The sequence below is a fragment of the Protopterus annectens genome, chromosome 1.part2 (genome assembly GCF_019279795.1).
Source record: "Protopterus annectens isolate FY-2018-M chromosome 1.part2, PAN1.0, whole genome shotgun sequence".
Lineage (NCBI taxonomy): Eukaryota > Metazoa > Chordata > Ceratodontiformes > Protopteridae > Protopterus > Protopterus annectens.
Window position 1 is genome coordinate 116,194,749 of NC_056727.1, and position 23,574 is coordinate 116,218,322.

The 23,574-nt window shown below is 40.0% G+C and overlaps 1 protein-coding gene across 1 annotated transcript in view; it reads left to right on the plus strand.

The window, feature by feature from the left end:
* Positions 1-23,574, plus strand: part of SPTBN1 (spectrin beta, non-erythrocytic 1) — a 2,377,138-nt gene that overhangs the window by 1,001,889 nt on the left and 1,351,675 nt on the right. The window lies entirely within an intron of this gene.

Here is a 23,574-nt window from a genome sequence, read left to right on the forward strand (position 1 = left end):
CAAGGCAACATGTCAAAAGACCAAGACTGACCCAGGCTGTGTCTTTTTGCATGTTTCTGCATTACATCACAGTGGCACACCCAAGCCCATGCTTACCGAGGACAGCAGCACTATGGGACTGTGCTGTAGAGTCTCCAGATTCCCAACTGCGATCCCGGTGGATCACAAGATCCATGCTGGCTGGGTATGCCCCCTGTGATGCACCCACCAACCTAAGAGCAATCCCGGTGGATCACAAGATCCATGCTGGCTGGATATGCCCCCTGTGATGCACCCACCAACCTAAGAGCAGTTGGCAAAAAAAAAGTGAAGAGGGACCTTCCTGGCATTGGTGCTGAAGGGCTTGGCTGCTAACTGACATGGGGGCACAGAAAGAGCACATGTACACTGAAAAAGCAGGTGAGGCACTCTGCTTTACCTCTGCCTTTTCCATTTACATGTGTCCTTTCTGCAATGGCCATTAGGAGTAGAAGGGAGGAGCTAATGTAAACCCTGTTGCCCTGACCTACATACACTGACTACACCTGAAGGGAGGGAGACTGAGTGGAGAGATACATCAAGGCAACATGTCAAAAGACCTAGACTGACCCAGGCTGTGTCTTTTTGCATGTGTCCTTTGCTGGAGGGAACCATTACATCACAGTGGCACACCCAAGGCCCACAGCACTATGGGAGAAATTTATGGCCATGGTACTCTCCAAAGCATTCAACACACAGGTTGACCTTGCAAGTCGGGCACCCCCATGATGGCTCAGCACGTTTACCCTTGCTGGCACAGTTTTTGCATCTTGATTTATGCCATTTCACTGGAAAGTGAGAGCCATGCTCAAATCGGCTCACAGCCTCTGGGACAGTAATCTCAGTGCATCTTTTCCTCTTTGTGTAACTGGCAAGTAGATGCAAGTCTAGGTTCCTTCGGAACTGTAACTGTGTTGCCGGAATAATACGTCCAGAGCGTGACAGTTGCTGATGTCTGATACTTTCACGGAATATAATGAAAGCCTTGACAATGGCCACATCCCATAAGAACCAGAAGAAGTACAGCCACCATTTGTGGGCCTTTCTGGCACTGGGATACTGTGTCCTCAGCTGATCTGCTCTGTCCACCCCATTCATGTAACTGTTGTACATCTTTACAACTGGTGGGCATGGCACTGATGTCTTTCTTCCATCACGCTTTCTCCTGTATGTGCTGGAGACTGGCAAGGTTGGGTTACAGTTAGTTGACAGGAGGAATACTGGTTTGCTATCCTTCCATTCAGTAGCTAGCAGTGGTCCACTCTGCAATTGCTTGTAGTAGCCTCGAGCTGCTTTTCCAATGGCCTGTCTGTTGAATGTAAGAGGCCATCCTGACCTGTTGGTGCGCATGGTTCCACAACAGTATAGATCATCTTTCAGCAATTGCTGTGCTAGTGGAACAGAGGTAAAGAAGTTATCAAAGTAAATGTGATGCTTCTTGCCAATCAGTCCCCTAGTTAAGTCAACTACAACTCTGTGTGCCAGCCCGACCTCTGTATTCTGCTCCGTTTTTCCAGTGTATACCTGGAATTCACGTACATACCCATTGGTCGAGTCTGCCAACACCCACACCTTAATGCCATACCTCTCAGGCTTACCAGGCATAAACTGTCTAAATGTCAAGCGTCCACGGAAGCCAACCATGGCTTCGTCTACAGCCACCTCATGATGCACATTGTAACGTGTCCTGCATGCATGAAGTACTGCATCCAGTATTGGCCGTACGTGATGTAGCTTGTCATGACCCACAGCACCCTGTGGTAGGCTCAGGCTGTTATCGTTGCAGTGGAAGTACTGCTGAATTTTTTCAAACCTATCTCTGGTCATGTACTGTGCTATTGGGAAGCGACCGTATACATGGTGCGTTTCCCAGTACTGCCTCAATTCAAGAACATGTACAATAGACATGTATATTCTGACACCTAGAAATGTGCGTATGTCTCCTGGGCAAACAGGACTCCACCGCGTATCAACCTTGCCTGCTGCGGCCTGCCTCTGTGCAGCATAGCGATTTGTTTCATTAGCAATACGGGTGTATAGCTCCTCTGGGAACATCAGATTCAGGAAGTCCATCTCTGTGCTATCTGAGCCCAAGTGATCTATTGGTCCTACTGGCCCCACAAATTCCTCAATGTGTAAAGTTTGTAGGTGTTTTTCCCACGTGATCTTATGTGGTGGGTATGCTCGGCGTACCTGACTGGGTCGCAAGGAACAGTTGGAAATGGGAAGAGCTGAAGGGTTGAGAGATGATGCTCTCTCAATGCCAGTAGCAACTGTACTGCTTGCAGTTGGTAGTGAACTGTTGACACATGTTCCCTGCTGAGGCACACCCATATCAGTCTCTGACAAGGAGCTACTTGGACTCATATCTAGAGGATTATCTCCATCACAATCACCATACTGTGGACTACTTCCCACATCATGCACAGTCGAAGGCACATCCACACCCTTATCAGCACTTGCAGTGCCATGCAGTGTGGAGGACTGCATAGTTGTGTCAGTCAGACCAGGTGCTTTCGTGAACACAGATAAAGGCATGTCATCGTCTGCGTCATATTCTGAATGCCCTTGGTGGCCATTGTGTGTGGCCAGCTTGTGTGTGGGCACCTTCCTTAGGTGTGCAAGTGGCACCTCATCCTCACTGTCTTGGTCACTGTCGTAATTACTGGTCATGTCTGCTTTGGCAACTGGTAGTGGTCTTTCAGGAATGGCGGGCACAGGAGCATCATCCATATCACAGGCATGGCCTTTTCACGCAGACGTGCGAGTGGAATGTCATCATCTGAGTCATAATCTTCATCCTCACTCTGGTTGGCATTATGTATGTGGTACATCAAGGTGCATACCATTGTCTGAACCACTGCTACAACCATCACAGTCAGTTTCCTCACCCAACAGGTAAATGCTGCTTGCTTTCTCCTCAACAGATGGCATCTTTGGTGATGGCTGTGTTGCTTTACACTTGAAATCACACCTGAAAAACACAATGCAATACAACATTCTGATGTAATATACCTGCACAGAAGCACGTGAAAAGCAATGCACTTATATATATATATATATATATATATATACACACACACATATATACACATACACACACACAAATCTATATATTTATATCTCCATCTATATATACATATAAATCTGTGTGTGTGTGTGTATATATATATATATATATATATATATATATATATATATATACCCAGCTACTTTACACCCTGTGTAACTCACCAAACAGATATGCAAATAGTCTAACAGGTGAAATATGCCTCTGGTATCTCACCCACAAAAGGAGGTATCAATATATTTAATGCTAAATAAAAGAGCAAGACTATAATCAGTAACTCAACAGAATGACTTCATAGTTCAAAAGCACAAGAAATATTTTACCACAGCAGTGCAGAATAGTCGCAAAGAAATACAACATAGGAGTTTGGATATTGTCATTGCCTTATAGTTAAAAACAATGCATGATTTTCTGTCAAATAAGAGGAAGCAAGGCAGTCAATAATAATATATATATATATATATTCAAATTCTTCATGCAGTGCACCACAAATCCTCTTATTCCAGACACTTTCTCATGAAAAAACAGCAATTGAAGATGTAATGTATACATTTTTTCTACTAGACTGCTTACATTTCTTGAAATTGTATATATGACATAAATGAAAGTAGTGTGGAGGGGTGGAGGTGTATTGCAATCACTGCAAGTGGAGAAAGAGTCAAATGTGAGTTGTGCATTCATCAATGTGATAACGACTTCTACTTATGTGAATAACACTGACAGCTGCTGACAGTTTTACCTGAAAAGTGACAATGACTGAGTACTATATTGTAACTGCACTGTGCTAATGACTTGCAAAGTTATGCATGGCCAGACACAGGTGATAATTGCTGGCATTCATTATATTACCTTCTGCAGGTGTTAAGCAACACAGTCATAATCTGTTATAAGGCCATAGTCACTCAAATAGTATAACACTTACATATTACTGAGCCCTTCCTCCCACCTAAATTCCACACATGACTGACAAAGCCAGGAGAAATGCATAAAAATAATGTAGCTCCATGCTTTCAGTAGTCACTATGTAGTAACCTTTTCTCACTCAGGCAACTACTCACTATAATCATATTAATAATAATAAGACAAGCAGAAATAAACTAGGTAGCTTGTCTTCTGCCATAGTTTTACATAATTACACACATTATTTACATCTAATTTCTATACCGGAATGCAAAATTCAAAGCTAAAATTGAAACAGCTGGCAACAACTTTTGAGACACTCCATTTCTATTACTGAACCAAAGGTTACTAAGTTGTTCAGTGCTTTGAAGGTAAAGAACAGGATTTTCAACTACAAAATCAGCTACCAATGGATTGCTCTATATTACCACAAAATGAATGGACAGCATACATATATATATCGATATGCACACTATATATATATATATATATATATATACATATATACATACACACACACACACACACACACACACACACACACACACACACACACACACAAAAAACATCAGGGGTTTTGGAGGATAGCTAGTTGATGAAGAATCTCACTCATGAAACTACTAATCACAAATAGAATACTACAAGCAGAAGTGATTTATTGTCTGCTTATTTTACATTATACTATTTACTCAATGGTGCATCGGATGTCTTATATGCTAGTATATTACACTATAAATACATTTCTGTGCTGTATTCTAAGTAATGTAACCGTATGAAATTGTCACACTTAATTTCTATGCTTCCCCAGTAACCCATCGAGTTGTTTGCATTGTGTATGCACAAGCACCAAAAAGCACAATAAACTATTTTGCCCAGCGGTCACTTCAGCAGTCAGACCATGTATCCACAAGCACTTCCCTGAAATACAGTGAATTATTTCCCTAAGTAACATTACTATGTCCAGGTATACATGCACCTCAATAAAATGTTTCCCCCGAAAAACACTACAGTAACATTTCCTAGTATGTGACACCACCAGCATGAACACTTCAGCCTAGCAACCCCTTCAGTCGAATGTTGAGGTATGCACACTTTCCCAAACGAAACGTGTGTAACATTTCCTAGTATGTACAAGCAGCAGAATGACGCATTCACCCAGTCAAGCCCTTCAATATAATGTATGCACAGGCACCAGAATGAAAGATTTCCCCAAAACAGCCATTCATTAACATTTCCTGGTATGTACAAGCACAAACAGGAAAAAAATCAGAATTAAACACCCAATGTGCAGGTGGGAAATTGCATCAGATTATCTGTTGTGTAGCCATTCATTATATTCGGGGTACAGGTGTAATATAAGACAGAGTCATTACCATCTGTTAGGACAAACACCATAGTAATTCAGTCAAAGTAGTACAGCACTTATATCTTACTGACCATTGGATATACCATGGAACACAGTGAAGACACTCAAACAATGGAGAAAATATGGGACAACAGTGATGTTGCAAAGAACTGGACATCCCTACAAAATTTAAGAAAAACAACATGATCACTGGTCAGGGAGGCTGCCAAAAGACCTACAGCAACACTGAAGGAGCTGCAGGAATTTCTGGATAAGTACTGGTTGTGTACTACATGTGACATCAATATCCCATATTCTCCATATGTCTGCACTATGGGGTAGTTAGAAAAGGCTTCTGTCCAACCCTAACACAGAAAAACACCCAGGCCAGGCAAAAATTTGCAAAACAACACATCAAGTCTCCCAAAAGCATGTGGGAAAGTGTGTTGTGGTCTGGTGAGGCCAGCATGGCTTTATATAGTGTGCCTCCATAAACTATGTTTGGGGTGGTTGCAAACGACATAAGATAAATGCATGTTGTTTTGTGTAATACCTAAGACTGCACCACCAATGTACATTTATCTCCCTTCCACTTCCTCTCTATGTCTCCCTCTCAGATTACTTCTTTCTCCAAGAACAAACTGGGAGAAATACAGTTAACTTATCAAATACATTTATAGTGAAGCAACTGGCCTGATATAATTACAGTAACCTGCAAAAGAACAAAGTTAGCAAAGAATCTGCCCTATCCCCACCCACTATCTGCCCATCTTCATCCATTTAATTCTGAATCACATTTACTCTTCTCACTTTCAGACTCTAACACAATACTGTTAAAAGTTTATAATAAACTGAGCTAGCTGTAAGTGGTCTTATGGTTCTCTAAGTGAAATGAATTATTTTCTAGCCATTAGTAAAGCAAAGTTGCAGATTTATGCATTTCCTACACTAGCAACTCCCATCAATGAAATGTGCTCAAATATTTAGTCATCACATGAATGCGCAGCTATAAATCAGTACAGTGGTCTAACAATTAAAGCATGCAGTCAAGACTAGGGCTTTGTTGCAAAATGAAATCCTTCCTGCCCTCCTGAAACAATCAAACTGAACCATGCTATAATGCTATCACAAATATTTTCTTCTGCAGCTCTACTTACCAGCATAGCTAAATATTTTTTTCTTAATTTAATGTCTGTGAAAGAGTAACAGATCAATATAGCCTTTAGTAATTTAATTTAATTTTAAAATTTTTTGCACTACATGCATCTAAGCTTTACTTCTGATCTTCGTAAAACATCCATGCTGCATCTAAACAAATGATAAATGTATTATAACTGCACCAGGAATTCTGCTCACTCAGATCTGCACCACTAGAAGTCGCAATACTTTTAGGTGAGCTGGCTTTCTCTAAAAAGGAAAGCTTGCTCCTATCTGTGTCAGGCTAAATGAAAATATTGTATATAGTTAATCTACCAGGCTGACAGTTAACACAAGCACATATTGTAATGAAAACCAAAAACAGAATTGCCTCGATTGTTGCTAGAGGTTTTCAAAAGGAAGGCACTCTTGGATACTAAGATTTCTAAGGCTTTGTGAAATATTACTTCTGAATAGCACTCTGATTTTTTTTCAGTACATGACTAACCCACTTCCAATTGACAATTGCCAACCACCTGTCATATAAAAGTCACAATGTACTGACTGTACTAATGTAGTAACTAAAGCACTAAAATAGGATTTTAGGTTTTTAAACTAATGTTTTCATGAGCACTTTACAGACTAAAGGCACTCACCATAGTATCAGATAGAGGTCAACACCTCTGATATGGCACTGCACCACATTTTACAGTACAACAACCCAAGGCTAGTTTAGTCTTACATTTTACAACGCAAACTTATGTTGATGCTACTAATGCACTGACCCTTTCACAAAGCAAACATAAAAGTTCCGAATACGATCAGATATCGGAAAATTAAGAGAATGCAACCCACTAGTCAGCAGTTTGTTTTCACTGAATAAAGTAGATCACCATCAAATAACGATTTAGCCAGCCAAAATTAATCATTTATAGAAACATTCTAAATCTAACATTCCACTGAAATCCTGTCTAATCATAATACAAAAACAATACTACAAATCGCAGGATATTTGCGTTTTACACAATACATGTCTAACTACAAACTGCAACAATTTCTGGATGCTACTAAAATCACTCACAAACGCAAAATAGAGTATCATGCGAATATCAACAAATACTAACAAATCAAACTCCAAACTGCAGACTTACTATGCTAGTATGTAACTAGTTTTCCAATTAAAAAAATATACTATTAATGCTTCTAACATTAATAACCATCAGAGATGCTTCAAATGTCGGTATCTGTAAACTGTTAAACTTTCGACCTGGCTAAAATCTTGCCTAGTGTTTGTCAAATATTACAAAATATCTGCTGGAATATTTCTCTTCCCTGATCTTGACCAATGCACACCTACCTGTCTGAACAGATGTGCCCAAAACTAGCCTTGGATGCTCAGCATATTTCCATTCTTAAAACAGGACATTTTTTTCCATGTAGGTTGTACATATAAGAAGAATTAAAGGATATGGTGAATGACTGCTCAAGCCTAAAATGTCAAATCCCATGCATATATAAGATAAGGTATTGCTTGTGCCATTACTGACATCCTAACAAAGGGGATATCCTCTTTTAAGTATTTATCCCCTCCCCTTAGGCTAGGGGCATGCAACTTGTATTACTGCAGGGGCCACTGTTCCTGTCTATGCACGTGTATGCTATTGTGTACCTATTGAGGAAGGTTACTGCATTCATGGCTTGGTGAATTGAACACACAACCCCAGCACCACCCCCATATATCAGTGCCACTCTTCCAAAAGATTGTGACAAGGGGCAGCCCTATTCAGCCCCATCATTCCCAATGATCCCTTTCACCCCACAGGGGGCTGAAGTAGATGCTCATGCTGTGAACATAAGTCACCTGGATTATACTCTGGGTTCATCACTCTATTTCACTGGAGCTGGTATTTTCCCCATAAAACACATGATCAACTGCCTGCCCATAAATGGACTAGTGGACTGGAGTGGAACAAATGTTCCAGCAATGTGTAGGTTGTGTTATGAAGCTATATTGCTAATGGTGTTGCTATGGAAGCATTTATTATTCATTCATCAGCCTTACTCAATTTGATGGCATGGTTGTTGGTGTCAAAAGACATCCCATAGGTCAGGTAGGGCTGTGCGGAAAAGTTAACCACTGTCAACAACGTTACTACCTTTAAACATAATATGATTCGTCTTACTGATAAGGCTTTACTTATTAGCATTGACTGTACTTTACTCATGACCTGGTAAGTCATCAGCCTCTCAGAGGAATTCATAGTCAGAAAATGTGCTGATGTAGTCCTGCGCAGTGAATACTACTGCTTGTAATGCACAGTGACACACTTGTATGCAGGCAAGGGAAAGGTGTTGATTTATAGTACAAATTGCATTCACACTTGTAACCTCCTAGTTAATTTGATCACAAATTGCAAATGCAAAAAGCGACATACACACAAATGTCAAAGGGCCAAACGGTCTTTATCTACAAACACCACCTCAAGTTACCAGTGTCAAAGGATCCCACTTCAGTGACAAACAGGACTCTAGTAATTGCATGTGTAAAGAACAACAACATTTAACAAGGACAACATTTCATAAATTATTACTCTGTAAAAGAACGGGGAGGGGGGTTAAGAAAGCAGATTTCCAATGAGTTCCGCAACAAAATTGAAAGTGGATACTGTTACATTCAATAACACGAAGAACGCACAAAACGTTTACCTGCAGAATGTAGATTCAACACGGCAGACAAGGGATCATCAGCGAACTATAAAATTCAAAAAAAAAACCAAGCGAAGACAGAAAAGGAGAAGGGAATATAGCTGTATCGGATGTGGTGCTGGTTGGGCAGTATCTCACAACTCAACGATATCCACTATTGCTCATATACGATACAAAAAGCGAAAGCGGCACACAGCGGATGCAGAAACAATGTGCTCTGAGTCCTATTTACACCTAGGCTAGCACACCATATATACGAACAAACAAAATACATTATAAACTATGAAACCCCAGGGTATAACCCTTTGCTGTTTAAATACATTTCTTGTAGCAGAACTATATCAAAACATAGTCTTTTAAGATGAGCACAGATTCTGTTTTCTTACAAATCATCTTGATAACATTCCATGAAATAACCCTCGGACTTTGAGACATAAGCATTACATAACACCAGCATTCATTTTCTAGGAAGTATCCCTTCCCTATACCTCCACATTGCCTCTACAGAACCAACAGCTGTTGCTTGAACAAGTAAGTCCTGCAGTCCGTTGCAGTTACAGTTTTGATGCGTCTGCGGTTGGTATGCTGTAACCCGTTTAATCAAATACTGTGTCCTAGCTGAACACCCCCCAAAAAATATATCCCATCAAACTTATAACAACACAACCAAAATCTATCAGACTTAAAACATCACAACCATGTACAACAATATACATCCATAATAGGTGGAACACCTCTATTAGGTTTGATTAGTGCTTCTTGAACAGCTGGGTGCCAAAGCCTGTGGGGTTGAATAAAAGACTACCCAGTTCAGTACAGCCCATTTTTGTAGCAAACAAAACCAACCCCACCATTGCAGATTTCCAATGAGTTCCGCAACAAAATTGAAAGTGGGTACTGTTACATTCAATAACACGAAGAACGCACAAAACGTTTACCTGTAGAATGTAGATTCAACACAAGGCAGACATAAGTGATCATCAGCGAACTATACAATTCAAAAAAAAAAAAACAAGCAAAGACAGGAAAGGAGAAGGGAATATAGCTGTATCGGATGTGGTGCTGGTTGGGCAATATCTCACAACTCAACGGTATCCACTATTGCTCATATACGATACAAAAAGCGAAAGAGGCACACAGCGGATGCAGAAACAATGTGCTCTGAGTCCTATTTACACCTAGGCTAGCACACCATATATACGAACAAACAAAATACATTATAAACTATGAAACCCCAGGGTATAACCCTTTGCTGTTTAAACTGAGACAAGTTGCCATTGATCTTAGACATACACGCACACACACATACATATAAATATAATACAAGTATACGCCAATGTGTATGGCTGTCTTCTGCAGGATATCCCAGAAAGGTGGTGAATCATAACTTAGAAAGTAATACTTACTATGAGAAAAAGAAGGTAATTGTTGTTCTGAGCTGAACGGGAACTCCTGGTAGTGCCTACAGCGGCCCGTGAAATCCTTGAGTGCGGAAAATAAAATAAACGATCCAGTAGCAGGTACAATCTCCAATTCTTTGAAGAAAGAAAAGAAATACCTGCTGCTGGACCCTCTTTTTATTAGGAGGAAACAAAAGAAATTTAGACTGGGGGTGGAGGTGTTATGCAAGTGGTGGCTTGGATTGCAAGAATCCGATTGGTTGCCACCACTTGCTTATCGAGAAGTTTTAAAACAGATTTTCTGCAAGAAGTTTAATGTAACCTTAATGTAAGAACATGCTGAATCGTAACTATATAATGTAAATTACACATTCAGTTACGATTTCAGTATGTTTTACATTAAGGTGAACTAGAAATCTGCAGTACACTTTCTCTGGCCTGTGGAAGGCACTCGGTGGTAACAGCTTGTAATTTGTACCTTCTCATGGCGTGCTCGGGGTTAAGCACACAGGCGCCATGAGAAGGTACTCAGGGTTAAATGACTGGGATGAGAATTTAATTGAAAATGCATGATCATTACACTGTATAGTTCAGTTACTTGACATGTTTTGTGGAATTGACAGATGCTTCTTTTTCATAGCGGTGAATAACATGGAATGGTACACAGTGGTTTGTCATAGGTTATCGTTTTTCAGTTGCACATTGCAACGCACAATAATTTCATCCTTTTGTATGTAAGTTAAAGAATTCTTAATACCTATTTATTTTCACAGAACAGCAGCTTTTAGTTGGTCATTTTATTTTATTTTTTTAACTGATTCTTTTTATGTCCCTTTTACCTGCCAAGAATCTTTCCTTCATTCTGCAGAATGGCCTGATTGCCCCTTCTGTGGGATGGGAACTGATCCCAAACAGGGTAGGAACTGACCATGGGAGACTACCATACAGCTAGTTAGCAGTAATGTTTTTCTGGCATTAATCCCAATCCCAATGGTGGCTGATGGGCTTGGCTTCCAGTGTCAGTCCGTATACATGTGCCCTATCGCCACATGTCCAGTTCCAGCTACAGTGTATGCTGTTTCAGGCATTCCTCTCACAAACGGCTAAGTTGCTGCTGGCTTCCACTGTCATTTCTGGAGACATCTGGCCTCTGCTAGGTGGCAGGACACTAGCAGGCCTAGCTACCAAAGTCCCTTCCTCCCTAGGCAATCCCTCAGTTTTAGAGCTGTTAATTGGTCTTGGTCTTTTGTGTATCTGTACCATGGTACCAGGCAACTAATAATTTTAATTAATACTTTGTTAGTCTTTTTAAAGAATTGTATGCCTTATCACTGTTGTATTTCCCTATTTGATTGACTGGATTTTTATTTGCTTTGTCATTTCCCAGAATTTGGAGGCTGTTAAAAGTAGATTGACTTGCATGAAACGTAATAATATTTTGTAATGTACTACATTTCAAAGTGTGTAATCACTGCTTTTTTATGTGGCTCTTGCCCCCACCCCTCCCCCGAATGCCTATGAATGTCTAGCCACCCCCATTCATACAGCTGAACATAGCATATTCATTCCGTTAACTGGGAATTTAACCTTTACACTTTATTCCCTCCCTAGCATCCTGGCAATGACAGTGTTTTTAATTGCTTAACACACCTCAGGTCACCTCAGTTTCCCACAGTACGACGCAAATGCATGCTGTCATACATTGTGTTAAAGGCTTACCCCTAGGCTGTGACTTGTAGTCCCTAATTCCTTCCCCCTGGCCACACAACTGCATTGCTGCCCTCTTCCAAGACATTGTGCTGCAGGCTGCACCCAGTTCCCCCAGGATGGGCAGTGTTCATCCTCCCCTGCCAGCTCTGTCAGGCATTAAGTGTTAGGACAGAGCTGGCATTTACAATTCTTTGCTACCTTTTGCAGTCCAGCGTATCAATCACTGCAATCTCCTGAACTCTGGAAATTGTACACTGAAGCTGTGATTTAAATGAAGAACATTGTATGATTTTGTAAGAACTTCCTGTAATAGTAGATGCCTGGGTAAATCACTGTTGCAGTACTGTCTCTGTCCCACTATCTCTTTTTCTCTTCTTGGGTACCCTGGGCTGGAGTGAAATACCCTAGCCCTCTGCAACTATCCCTTCTTTGCTGTCTAGTTCTCTTACTTATTCGGGTCTGGAAAGCCTTGAGGAGTCTTGTTTCTCTGGTTTAATCTAGATTGTGCACAGATGTACTTGCTTGGATAGGAGCATTAGGTTCTTGACTGGGGCGGTGGCCATACCTTCCTGAAGAAAGAAAGGTTTTGAGCTGTGGAAGCTGTGCTAAATATTGGGCCTTCTGATTTGAATTTTCAATGGTAAGGGTTAAGGACTGACACAGTGATAATCTGCACAGGCATCTATTATGGTAAGTTCCATTGTATGTTCTGTAATACAACTTCAGAAAGTTGACATGCTTCCCGCCAAGGCTGTGTGATGCTGGATTTAGAATAATTAAACAGCTAGTGTTTGTCCCCCCGCACACACACACACGCACGCATGCACACAAGTAAGGGAAGCAGGAACCTGTTACCAGTAGGAAAAAATCTTTTATTTCTTTGTTTTGTATTTGTTGACAATTTCAGTTTTGACTTTGCTTGTTTAGGAAGTTAATGTTTGACTTTGTATTATAACAGTATATTATCATTGAACACCAAAAAGTGCAGTATCATTTAATTTAACAAAGACAGTGTGGATTTTGGCCATAAGGCAGTTGGGTAGTCATTTAGGATAGGTTGTCAGATTAGAGGCAAAATATTAATATAGGATAGTAACTTCATGTTTGATCAGATTGTGGCTGTTATGATGCAGAATGCTTATGGAACTATAGAGAAGCTGCATTTCTCCAGTGTATCTCATTGTCTGTCCAGTCATTGAATGTAATGCCTCTTCCTGCATCTTCAAAGTAAGTCACATAACTCAGTTAGAAAACCACCAAGGATTCCTAATGAAGAAAATCCAGAGTTATAAAACAAAGCTTGTGGGGAAAAAAATAGAGGTTTTGGTTACCTTTTTTTCAGTGACATATAGACTCCTTGGGGGCAATTGTGGTCTTTCCTTCAAGGCACTGAATTTACCTGGTCTTGTTTCAATGTTTGTGTCTGAAGCACATAATGTGTTCAGAACATTATGACAGGTTACTTGAAAAGTTGTACATGGTAGTGTTTCAGCTCAGCATGTGTACCCACACAAGAATTGGTTCAGAAATGCCCATATTTATGGGGACAAGATAAGATGAAGTATTCAGGAGTATGGATTAAAAGGCTTCTGTAATGGCAGCTAAGGATATGTGGGAAGAGACTAAACAAAAGAAAATGCAAAAACTGAGAAATTGGAAGCCCTTGCTTATGGAAATGGACAGTCATATACAAGCAGAGAAAATGTTTTTAGTCCTTTCAGTTTTAAATACTGGTCAGGAATATTTTTATCAACCAGAAGAGAAGTTGCAAACAATAATTAATCAAGAGTTGAAGGAATATATCTGGGAAGGGAAGAGGGAAAGTGTTAAGTGGGATAAGTTGAACCTTCCAATAGGACAAGGTGGTTTGGGATTACCTGATTTGAAGGGATATTTTAGAGTTATGTAGTTAAGGCTCCTGTACATAACACAAGCAGACGGTTATAATTCAAAATGGAAAGGGAGGATGATGAAGCAGGGGGAAGTTCAAGAAACAGAGAGTAGGATTTTGGATGTAGACCTTAATCCATAAGAAATACAACCATGCAGAATATTATATTGAAACAGCAGAAAGAATTCTAAGAGCTAAGCCAACAAGAGAATGGAGAAAGGATATTTTCCCAATAGGGATGACTGCAAGTAGGGGTACAAAAATGGGCAAGGTTTGGCTGGAATTTACTGGAGAAAATTGACTAAGGTACTGGGAGCAAATAACTAGAGAAAGAAAGATAATAGAGCAGGATGAGGCCAACAATATGTTTGGACTGTAAGCTAGAGACTGCCTTCCTTACCAGGGATTAACAGAGTATAGGCAAAAACACAGGGCTAGGGGAATCTTAAGTGAAAGACCTGCAAGGAGTTTTTAGTTGAATCTAGACAAGAAGCTGCTGTTAAAAAATAAATAAATAAATGAATTAATTAATTAAAAAAAAGGAACATTAGTAGAGCATGTTAAATATTGCAAGACAATTTTATGAATTGTTCAGAGGAGGTTAGAAAAGATTGGGAAAGGAGACCTGAAAAGCAGTTTACAAGAGAACAATGTGAGGACGTGTATGGCTCCCAGGTGTGCAACAAAGTCCAGAACGTTTAGGATTTTGCTTGTAAGTATTTACATATGTGTTTTTATATCCCAAGAAGGCTACAATTTTTTTTCCTCTGGTAGATAACAAATGTTGGAGGTGTGATGGGAAAGAAAGAGGCAACTAAGGAACATATGGTTTGGAGTCACAGCTCACAGATGGTCCAGATTTTCTTAGAATGTCCAGAATTTTTCCTCATATTTTTGTCAGTTCCTCATAAAATTGTGGATTCTGGCAAATCTCTGATTACAGTCACTAAATAATGACACACATTTGAATTTCAGACTTTACATCCTTCAGAAAATGTATGCCAACACAAAACCTGTTGTTCTAGCACCTTTTCATGTTTATAAGATTAGTGTTTGAAATGTATTCCTATTTTTGGATGTTTGTCCCTGGATTTCCTGGGAAAAGAGGTTGAGAGGTATGTTTGGAAGTGTAGTAAGGCTTTAAACATTCCCTATAGAGTACCCTGTCAGAAGTATTGGGTGAGCAAATGGATATAATAGGTTCATACTAGGCTATCTGCCCTAGGACATTTATAAGCCTAGCCAGAGTGTGTTTGGCTTTCGCCACCCATTTTAAATGAATTTTGCTATGCCCTTTTTCAAGGTTAGTATACTGTGCCTCTGTCTAACAGTGACACAGAAGTGATACCCGGGGTAAACCTACTATCTCCCATCCACTCATCAAGATTCCTCTTGAAGAGAGTCAATAAGTGAGGAAATTATGTTTTTGAGTTGGGACACAGGATCTGAATTGCCTAAACATAGTGTAGCCCTTTAAGTTTAATTCTGTTGGTCGCAAAAAAAAAAAAATAGAAAATGGAAATCTAAGTTTAAACCAACTGTATTTGAAGTATTGCATGCTATTAAAGAGATAGAGTAATTGGAATAGGGATGTTTAGAAAAGGGAAGGAGCAAATTATATAGACAGAAATGGAAACTGTGGAAGCAATACACGTAGAATGTTCAGGAGGATGAGGAGTGCGGTTTAAGTGAAGGCAGGAATTCAGCAATTTATGCAGTGCTGGACTGATGGTAGCTACAAAGAAAGAAAAGATGTGATGTATAATGTATGTAAATGGAAAAATGTAAATATAGTTTTTCTTTTCTGTTAATGTATGTTTGCCTATGTCATAAGTGATAATTTAATAAAGGTCTGTCTTCTGACAGTACAGATGATGACGAAGTGGTATGACAGATGAGGAGTAGGAAAAGGAATGCAGAGACCTGAGAGAGAGGGGCTCATATTGTTTGGTTGAAACCAGTATTCGTGCACTGGGGCTTGTTTCAGGTGGGACTGGAGATTTGAGGAATGTGGATGGGCATATTTATATATGCATACATACACAAAGACAGGTCGGGACAAACACTTTGTGTGGGGGGGTGTATGTCAAGAAGTTGACCACTACAAAACTGTGGAGTGAAGTTAATTTTGGTTGAAGAGTAGAATGACTGAGTGATGGGGAGATGGGCCTAAGTAATTGTTTTATGGACAGTGTGAAACATCACATTTTGTGTTGTGGTAAGATTTTGGGAATCTCTGCAGTTTTAAGAACTTTTTAATATTTATAGTGGAAGAACATCAGCTGTTATGATCTCCCACAACCCTCAGTCATTAATTACAACATCTGTCAAAGCTTGCCCCTTGGAAAAAGATTGAGTTGGTGGGGACAGATGCACTTCTTCTTGTAAGAGAAAAACATCAAGGTGGCTCAGGTGGCATAGAGGGATAAAGCCCTGACTACAGCTAAATTGCCCCATGTTCTGTTAGTAGCATAGGTGTCTGAGGGAGTTGGCCAGCGAGGATGGTAATGAGCAGCCACTATTGGGTTGCCCATCCTGGGGGTGGCAACACTAACTCACCAGTTTGTTGACAGCAGGAACAGAAGGTGTTAATCCCATTGAGCATAAGCCTATGAGCATGCACTGCTATAATGTATCCAAAGTAGCCAAGTGAGTGTGCATGGAGGCATGCTGCCTACAGCAGGAAGCATGCAGTGGAAATTGGAAAACTGCCTTGGGGAGGGGTGGGGTAGGCCACTGTGCTGAGCCAGCAAACTAGCTGACTCCTTGCCCACCTGACTGTTGAGATTTGGGAATAAATGGGCCAGTTGGGCTACCTGGCCAGAAGTGAATGGTCTGTTGGGCTCTTAACTAGTCTGGAGATGCTAAACTGTTGCTTCAAGAAAAGACTGTGGCATTTGGGTGCTGATAGAGGGGTTGTTCATCTAGTTCTGCAGAGAGGGAAGAGAAAATGCATCTTTAATGTAACTGCATCCCTGAACATTGCAGATCATACCTCCATTTGCATAAAATACTCTTGCCTCAGTGGCAGTCATGTCAGACTCCATGTTTGTCCTCTGCCATCCTTCCCCAAAACATGTTAAAATCATTGATGCACTCACATTTACAAAAATGGTGCATCACCCTGGAAAAGTTTAACTGGGTTCATTTAATACCTGTGCCAGCTGCCCTTTTCTTTCGGATTACATTACATAGACAGCTCATTCTCCTGTAAGACTAGCTGCCTTACAGGTAACTGCTAAGCCTTTGACAGGATGCTGACCACTAACTGTTCAGACCTACTTCACTTTCAGGTATAGCACTGACTTATAGATGACCATAATAAATTAACTGCAACTTTGACTGCACATAACTGTACTACCATAGACAATTTAACAAGTAATCACTCTTTTGCCAAATACAGCATAGTACAACTTTTAACTGAAGTTGGTCCTATAAACTTGTCCTCAGTTACTTGTTTGACAGAAAGCAGTATGGCTTTTCAGTTTAGTAAACACCTTGCTCCCTCTACAAGATTAATATTTTTAATTTCAAAGGAAAAAATAGAATAAAACATGTATCCACTGTGGTTCATCTCTGACCAAAAATTACTGAAAGAGGAAGGTCCAGGGGCAGGCAGTCTGTTACCAAGTCGCAGATGTAGCAATTCTCATGTAAGGTGCATGGGAGCATGCAGTAAAGGGGAAGAGCAAAATGGCATCTGCAGTGATATGGATCACTTGTTCCCTGTCCAGGGGAAGGGCTTAGGACCATACTAAAATGCAAAATTAAGTCACAGACTACTGCTATGGTTGCCTATGCATCGGCCTTCCCTGACCACCTCTTGCCCTCACTGGGGAATAGACAGGATAGGACAATGAACGCATGCGGCAGACAAAGCTTGAAAATAATCCAAAGCTTACAGTCAGCAAATGTTGGACACTGTTGCTCTCTCAAAAGTGCATGCATTAAAAAGAAATAAATAAAACAAAATGCATATAAATCAAAAACAGAATAAATGGATTACCTCAGTAGTCCATTTAATTCTAATAATGCTGCCCACTGCATGGCCACTTTCTGTACTAACATAGATACAAAATTACATCTATCACCGTCCCTGCTTGTATTACCTCATTTCCTACCTCCCTCATTTCCCACCCATTCAGCTCTTCAAAATAAATAGCTTAATTCTGTATGGCCGTATGGACACCCTGGGGCAGATGGTCTTTACCCAGATTTCTTAGTTCCATACAGCACATTTGGAGCACTTTTCCCAACACCTATCAGTTAAATATGAGGTGCAGAAAATTTTCAAACATGTGTTGTAGAGGACTCCAAGACTGAGTGGAATAACTCCCATTGTATCGGCCTCCAAGCCTGATGGATCTATCAGATTTGTCAGTGACTTCGCTAAAGAAAACAGCATCTCCAGATTTGACTTTTCTCCTGTGCTCTAAGTAAATAACTTGTTGATAAGTTAGGCAAAGCACAGTACAGTTCCATAAGTAAAAGAGAAAATGGCATTTTTCTTGCTCAATAGCCTGCTCTACTATAGACTCATGTCATTTGGTCTACATGGAGCACCAGTGATGCTCCAGGGACTCCTAAACTGCATACTTAGAAGCCATTCAAAATATTTGGAAGCCTATGTGGATAGTATTTTAATTTTCTCCAACATTTGGGAAAGTCATCTCCGTAAGTTGCAGGTCATTTCAAATTCCATGTAACAAGGTGGACCACTGTAGATCAATGTATGTGTATATACCTTTAAGAAGCTATCCAAGGGCTTGCACAAGTGTATAAATACTGAGCACATGTAAGCCTGACTGCCATTTTGTAATAAGCTGTTTGAGATGTAAGCATGTATGTATGTAAGGTCTGTCTATTAATCAGTTTGTTTATATTTTATGATGCTGCTATTCACCCTGATGTGTTTCTGTGTAATAAAACATCTAAATGAACTACCCCGCCTGCTTGTCCTCTATGTTAGAGAGGGACGAGCAACAGAAGAGGCATGTCTAAAAGGGCATGGTATCAACGGAAGCATGGCCAAGATAACGTGTTGCCAGAAAAAGCTCCAATTTCTTCAGTTTGAGTCCGAGAGGCAACCCGGTTGGTATTGGAGGAACATAGAGTAGGATCAGGGTTCAACTCGCTGTTTGGGTGCCGTATGCATAATAGCAATAATATTTGAATATTTTTAGGCTGTTTTATATGCTTCCAGTAGGACATTCTCCACAAAATTATTTATTAGATCAATAATTTTTGACAAATGTATTTTTTAGTTCTCATTTATTTTGGTATACCAGTTTTGTTAGTATATAATAAATACATAAGTATGGGTTGGGTTTGTTGGTTTTATACCGAGCTGGGTAAGCAGTGCTTGTATATGCCTGTATTCAAAGATATAAGATTAATGTATTTAAAATTTATATAAGCATAAGTTTGAATCTTATTTTTCATTTTTCACAAAAAGGTTTTAGGAAAAGTGTTATGTTTTTAAAGGTTCAATATTAAATTATTTGTTTTAAATTATGGTTTATTACATTCTTTAAGCACATTGGAGGGGGTGGTTTGTTTATGATGTAATTCATGAATATTTATTTATGAGGCTGATGTCATTGATCATGTGTTTCATGATGTTATTTAAACAGGGCAGTTAGTAGTGGCACTGTTTGATGAAGTTTTGGAATTGTTTAAGACAAAAGTGCTTACCATTTTGTTAATAAAATAGATTTTGCTTGTTTTCTCTGCTCATATTCGTTCTTTGGATTTTTACGGTGTTTGAGTTTCCTATTGTTGGTTGACATCAGAATATGTATTGATTCACAAGATTTGAACACAGCACTAAAAAGACCTCATCATCTAATGCGTGCAGTTGAAGAAAGTTGCTGCTCTGATGCCAGGTGCCACTGTTTTTTTTTGTCTTAGATGCAAAGAGTTCATTTTGGCAAATTCAGCTTGACAAGAAATCCTCATTGCTCGCTACATTCAGTACGCTGTTTGGCAGGTACAGATTTTTGAGAATGCCATTTGGGATAAATTCTGCAAGTAAAGACTTTCAGCGTGCAATGGAACAATTTTTTTCTGGGTATCCTTGTGCTATTATAGTAGACGACATACTAGTAGGAGGTAATGGTGAAGCTGAGCATGACAGAAACCTCAAAAAAGTTCTGGAAGGAGCACGTCACGTGAATCTTAGCTCAATCCACAGAAATGCAAATCCAGGCTACAAGAAGTAACTTATGTCAGTCATTTATTTACTGGTTCAGGCCTACGACCAGACCCTTCTAAACAAACAGCCATTCTTGAGTTGCCAGCTCCCGACAGTGTTCAAGCCCCGCAACGTTTTTTGGCATGGTTAACTTCCTAGGCAAGTTCACTCTAGACTTGAGCCAACTTTCATCACCACTGAGAGAGCTGACACATAAAGATGTATCCTGATCTTGGTTAGAGCAACACCAAAGAGCATCTGATGTCCTGAAACAGACAATTTCTAGTCCACCAACTCTCAGCTATTATGATGTTCATAAGTCAGTTACTCTTTCATGTGATGCTTCGAGATTTGGACTAGGTGCAGTCATTCTACAAGAGGGTCAACCTGTTGCCTATGCATCAAGTACTCTTACCCAAACTGAAATGCAATATGCTCAGATCGGTAAAGAGCTTTTGGCAATTGTGTTTGCATGTTCGAAGTTCCATGATTGTTTATGGTAGATCTGTCCTGATCGAAACAGGCCACTAACCTCTAGTCACTATCTTGAGAAAGTCTATGTATACAGCTCCAGCCAGATTTCAACACTTGATGTTGAGATTGCAAAAGTATAATTTCATTCTTGTCTACAAGAAAGGCAAACTTCTCTATCTTGCTGGTACATTATCCAGATCACCCAGAAACTCCACTGAACAGCATGAGAATGAGAACCTTGATTTTGTAGTCATGGAAGTGAGAAATTTTTCTTTCACACGTCTTGATGAGCTGAGAGATCACACAGCCACCGATCCAGTTTTACAAAGGCTCAACCACTTTGTCAGTCAAGGATGGCCGTCAAAGCAATCTAGTTTACCTCAAGAAGTGCAACCTTATTTTCCTTACAGAGATGAGATTTTGTCTGACAAAAGGTATCATTATGAAAGGTCCAAAAGTGGTTGTTCCAAAGTCCTTGCAACAAGAGTACATACTGTCCTGCATTGTGGTCACCCAGGAACAGACTGTACCAAAAGAAGGGTGAGAGGACTAGTATTTTGGCCTTCTATGTCATAAGACATTGAGAGAATACTTTCATCTTTTTCTGTGTGTAATAGTACTAATCCACATCAACAGAAGTAACCACTTCAGCTGAACCAGGTTCCTGAACTACCTTGGTCAACAGTAGCTACTGACATTTTGGAGTGGAATGGTCAACATTATTTGGTATTAGTAGACTGTTATTCTAATTGGTTTGAGATTGACCTACTTCGTAACCTAGCATCCAATACTGTCACTACTAAGGTGAAGCATCATCTTGCACTCCATGGTAGTCCGCATAAAGTTATTTCTGACAGTGACACCCAGTTTACAAGCCAACAGTTCAAAAGATTTCCCGAAGAGTGCGACTTTACTCATGTCACAAGTAGCCTAGAGTATCCTCAGTCATATGATTTGGCAGAACATGCAGTTCAGAGTGCAGAACAGTTACTCGAGGTGTCATAATGAGACAACAGTGATGTTTTCCTGAATCTCTTGAATCTCAGAAATATTCCTTGTGATAAAACATCTTATTCACCTGCTCAGAGACTTCTGTCGAGACAAACAAGAACCACGTTACCAGTTAGTAGTCAGTTGTTGGTTCCATGTGTTAAGAACAGCAGGTCGAACAGCAGGTCAGTGAAAACCAATCTGTTGAAGCGTTTAACCCAGTAGTCCTACTACGATAAGACCAGCAAACTGCTCAATCCATTACGAGAAGAAGTGGTAAGGATGCAAATGTCCAAACGCTATGATCGTTTTGGAGTCATGAAGAATATTTGCCCAGAGCCGAGGTTGTACATTGTGGAATCACAAGGAGTATAGTTTAGGCGGACTCTGAAACATTTGATGCTGGTCCGAGCCTATACCACAGAACATAGCCTGTGAGATAGACTGTTTATCTCCGAGTGAGTTGTACAGTGTTCCAGTTCCAGAGAATATTCCTGTTCCTGTGATGAATCTAGAAGTTCCCTCTCACTAAACCCAGTCCAGATTGCCATGTTACCAGATCTGGTCGTATCTCCAGACCATGTTATATAGATACATGACAACGTGGACAATGAACACTGTGCTTGTTTCTAATGTCTGTAATAATGCATGTCTAACTCCAATGTTGTTTTTACTAAGGGCAGTTTTTTTAAGAGGGAGGATGTAGATCATTGTGTGTGTGTGTATATACCTTTAAGAAGCTACTAAGGGCTTGCACAAGTGTGTAAATACTGAGCACGTGTGAGCCTGACTGCCATTTTGTAGTAAGCTGTTGTGATGTAAGCACGTATGTACATAAGGTCTGTCAGTTAATCAGTTTGTTTGTTTTATGATGCTGCTATCCTTCCTGATGTGTTTCTATGTAATAAAGCATCTAAATGAACTACCCCGCCTGCTTGTCATTTATGTTAGAGAGGGACAAGCAACAGCCACCAACAGCAGACCCAGCTAACTGCAGTATAGGCACGGTTTAAATCCATTATTTGGGCTGCATAACAGGCAGGGGAATAGTAAAGCCTAAGGCTGTAAAGATCAACACACTATGGAATTGGTCCAGGCCCACAAAATAAATGCAGACTACATCTTTCCTGGGTATATATATATATATATATATATATATATATATATATATATATACACATCTGTTTGTCCCAGACTTTGCCTTTTTTGCCTGTCCCTTGACTGATCTAACCAGGGGTACAGGGACCTGGTGAATGCCAAGTGGACAGATGCCGCAAAACAGGCATTTCATAAATTGACAGAACATGTGCTTGTTTACCCATCTTATAGCCGTAGACTTCTCAAAATCATTTATTGTCTTTACTGATGCCTCTGAAGTAAGGATGCCAAGTCCTATCACATAATGTAGAAGAGAATGACCATCCTATTTCCTGCATTAGTCATAAACTCTGTAATGCTAGGCGACATTACCCAGTGATTGAAAAGGAGTACTTGGCCATTAAATGGGGACCTCAAAATGTTAAAATAATGTCTTTTAGATTAAGGTGTTATCCTGCTTACAGATTATGGCCCTCTGCAGTAGCTTAATATGCAGAATGGTGATAATTTTGTGCTTGCTTGTTGAGTATTAGCACACCAGCCATTCAGATTCAAGATTACTCTTCATCTGGACCACTACCGTCTTAACATGGCTGGACTTTCCAGCCCATCCATGGGGGGCTGAAACTAATGGATCTTCAC